The sequence below is a fragment of the Curcuma longa genome, chromosome 1 (assembly GCF_044706935.1).
Source record: "Curcuma longa cultivar G26 ecotype Majalengka, Jawa Barat chromosome 1, ITB_CL_G26_1.1, whole genome shotgun sequence".
NCBI lineage: Eukaryota > Viridiplantae > Streptophyta > Magnoliopsida > Zingiberales > Zingiberaceae > Curcuma > Curcuma longa.
In genome coordinates, this window is record NC_133861.1 from 24,046,675 (window position 1) to 24,050,982 (window position 4,308).

General features: G+C 40.2%; 1 pseudogene; it reads right to left on the reverse strand.

Annotated features, from left to right (window-relative positions):
• Positions 1-3,262, reverse strand: part of LOC141826595 (uncharacterized) — a 15,925-nt pseudogene extending 12,663 nt beyond the window's left edge.
• Positions 3,263-4,308: the final 1,046 nt, after the last annotated feature.

Here is a 4,308-nt window from a genome sequence, read left to right on the forward strand (position 1 = left end):
TCAGAAAAGGTTTACAAACTCTAAGGCAGGATGAAAACTCACAAACTCACAAACTCAAACTCGCAAACTTCAGAATAGATCACTTGGTAGTGTTCAAGTGTGTCTAAACTGATTATACAAGCACACTTATATAGGCGAGAAGAGATTGTGATATGCATGAAGCGGGTGCTCATTGGGCCCCATCGTCCTTCATACTTATCACTCTCTGTCTACCAAATACATTCCTTCACTCCTAAGGAATAACAGCTGTAACCACTTTGAGCGGCTCCCCGGGGCTCAACTCTTAGTGCCAGCGACTAAAGTAACAATAATGCATAAAGTAAGCATAAAGTACAATAATTCACATAAAGGAAGATAGCGGAGGACGATTTGATTCCCTGCTTTGACGGGCTCCATCACGCTTCACGGGCGAATCTGCTTTATTTCCGAGCTTATCCTCTTCATTCTTTCAACCAAATTCCAAAGATCTTTTCTATTCTGCTTTAATTCTGGTAAGCTTTTCTTCCAGTAATTTTGATCACTTGGTTGAGGTCTTTGCGAACTTTGAGGAAATGGGTCCCGCCTTCCTCCTTCAGCATTGGCTCGATGTCCAAAATCCACCTCCTTCATTTGAAGTATGAGCTCCATCTCATGCATGCTAGACAAAATATTGCGTAGTCCCTGCTCTTCAATGCTCGCCATTTCTTCTCGCTTATCATGGTCCGCCTTGTATAATATCTGTTTAGAGGTTTCACACATAAGATCTTCATACCTTGTTAATAGCGGATAATTAGTGGATGCAGCGGCTTCTTCCTGCTAAGCAATTGATGAACATCCTTCCTCAGTAAGAACAGCTACAACTTCAGGCTCCGTCACTAGCCTGGATAAAGTATCTGCAAACAAATTTAATTTGCCATCTATATGTTCAAAATGTACCTTTACCCCAGTTCCTGTAATGAAATCAGTGAAAGCCAGCCATCTAACCCTTGAGGGTTTATTTCTTGCAGTTTTATTATGAAAGGAAATTATTGCCTGACAATTTGTTCTGAGCGTAATCTCCTCCTTATCAAGAAAATGAATTTTTAAGGCTGTCATTGTTTCCATTGCTGCAAATATTTCAGCATCTATCACTGATTTTACTGTGGGAAACTTTCCATGTGCATAAGCACATATTCTTTCAGAACTCCTGGGATCATACTTATTATTCTTCCATTTACAAATTCCTCCCCATCCTGTCATTGATCTATCTGTTTCCAGTATAATATATGCTCCTTCTGGGGGTATTTCCAGATCAGGCAGAGTTTTTACTTGCTCTTTAATCTGTCTAATTAATTCCCAGTCTGATCCCTTCATCCTTTTATCACCATGTATTGAGGTTTTCTCATAGAGAGGACCTAGTTTAGAACTTAGGTTAGGTATATAAGTCCTTGCATAATTCAATACTCCTAACCATGACCTAAGCCCCTTCTTTTCTTTGAGCTGATCATCCTTTACTTCAGTAATCTTTTTGATTATATGGGGTTGAAGCCTAAGCTTTCCTTCCCCAATCTCAGCTCCTAGAAACTCAATTTTTGGTACTGCTAATTTACACTTTGTGGGGGATAATACTAGTCCATGCTCCTGACACAAACTAAGCATAGTTTCCAAATGCTTAATATGTTCTGCTTCAGTTTTGGAAAAAACTAGTATATCATCAATATATACTGCAATAAATTCTTCAGTACCTTTAAATACATGGTCCATTTTTCTCTGAAATATAGCGGGTGCATTTTTCAATCCGAAGGGCATCACTAACCATTCAAATAGTCCTTGTGGGCAAATGAACGCAGTCCACTCCACCGAGTTCGGGTCCATTGCAATCTGATCAAAACCCGATTTTAAATCAAACTTAGAATAAATTCTGGAATTACTGACCTTCTTGATGATTGTATTAATCCCTGGGAGGCTATATTGATCTTTGTAAGTATTATCATTGAGTGTTTTGTAATTGAAAACCATCCTCTCCTTGCCTTTGACCTCTTTGCCTGTTGCAGGATCTATAGTTGTCCCAGATTGAACAATCATGGCCATAGTTCGGTGCCTACTTTTACTTGGTCTAATCACCTTCAATTTCAACAATTAACATATTTTTCAAAGATAGATTTCAATGCAGGAGTTATATGTGAAAGAGGCTTATCTTGAATAGTAATATCTGGATTGATCAGATCCAACTTGCATACAACCTTATTCTTGGCCCAATGTAGTAATGGGTCTTCTCCAATGAATCCTTGAAGCTTCAAATTTTCTATTAGACTGCCATGCCTCTGCAACACCCTTGAATTATAAGGATTAGTGACAAAACATACCTGCTCTTGAATTTCCATATACTCCAATTCATTCAGCTGAAGTTCTTCAATTGAATAGGCTGCAACTTGATTAGTCACTATTGAGGTAATGTTATTGTAAAAAGTAACATTATTTCCCTCAATGCGGACTCCTCCTTTTACACTTCTAATAAAATTGCATCCTAATACCATTTGTATCCCTTCCCCCAAGGTCATATCAAATGAGTAAGTGAAGGGAATTCAAAACTTACTTTCACCGATTCTCATGTAACCTCCTTTCAATTTTAAACTCGCTGTCTGTTTTGAATTTACTCCACTGATCATTACCGTATTAGCACTCTGCTCCAGTGCTTTATCAGGTATTGATTTTCTGTCTATACAGCATGTTGAAGCCCCTGTATCACGTATTGCATTGACTGAGAATGGGATAATTTCGGGTATCTCGAAGGTTACCTTCATATTATACAACCTGTTGGTTACCCTCTTCTGATGATATTGCCCTTCAGAAATCTTGGAAATCATTATAACAAATTACTCGTGTCTCCCTGCCATTCATTATAACCATGGGTTTGTATTGATAATTCAAGATGATTTGAGAAGTCATCAATACTTATCATTAAATCCGGTATGACATAAGTCATTTGCGTTCCCCTAGACAGATCCATTTCCATTGTCGCGATGATTGCACGATCTCCACGCCATCGTGTATCTCGTAGAATAACCAGTGCCATGGTCCCTGCATCACGTCTATGAAGAGTGTAAACTCTTACCATTAGGAGGCCCACATGGATGTGGTTAAACCCAGCCTCTCTTAGAGCTCTATGGCTCTGTGTAGTGACAAGTGGCAGATCCACCTGTCCATCTTTTACGCACAGAACATCTTCCTCCGAGTAGTGCTGATATACTCGGTGTTGGGTTGGTCTGTAACCTGCAGAATAAAGAATTTCTGCTGGAACCATTGTTGCTCTTCTAGATTTAGAAATTTCCAGCTGTGCTTCTGGATCTAATTGGCTTTCAATTGTCCTTCTAAAACGCCTTTGACTTGGAATTAATCCTTCTTTGCAAATTATACAATCTTTTCTAACTGGAGGTTAAGTAAGGGAGTCCAAACTAGATGTTTGGCAGGTGGGAAATCCACCTATGGAAGTGACTAGTCCTAAAGGAGAGTTAGGCACGAATAAGCTAGTAGGTTAGACCTATAGAATAAGGCTTAGGTAAGCCTAGATGGTTAAAACAGACTACAAGTAGGCTTAGGTTGCTTGAGTGTTTGTATGCTTATTTTGCAAAACCAGGAGCTAGAAGCAAGATGAAAGAAGCATAAGAGGAACATACAAAAGCAGCCAAACTAAGTTCAGGGTCAACTCAGGTCAAACCCGAGTTGACTGGATCCGGGCGCCCAAATATTATTACAGGCACCTGGATGGTCCAAGCGCCCCTATAGGTTCCAGGCTCCTGGATCCAGAAGAATCGGCCCAGATAAGACCGAGAAGATCGGATCGGATTTTATCTAGGCGTCCAGATAAGAATCCAGATGCCCGAAAGGGTTTTTATAAGGAACCTCAGCGTGAAGCACCAGATATAATCTCTCTATATCATTCTCTTCATCCTGTGGTGCTGCTGAACGCGAACGAGGCCAGGCTCGTACAACCAGAAAAGTTCCAGGAAGAGTGTGTGGCGCTCAGAACTTCCGAATCTGTTACTACACGTATTTGGTTTATTCTTTTCTTAAGTCTTACATTGTATTTACATTTATATATTTTCTAGACAATAAGACGAGTTTCTCCGCCTCCAGACAATCGTTCGGAAAGACGACTAGTGGACAGGCACCTCCCGTACATAGACCTAGGACGTACTAACCTTGGGGGGTTAGGAACCAAGTAAAATCCACGAGCCCCTGTGCTTGTTTATTTAATCCGCTGCAAGTGTCTTTGATAGAAAAACGAACGAGCGACGAACGCGCTACTCAACCCCCTCAAGTACACCCCAACGATCATATATTTTTAGT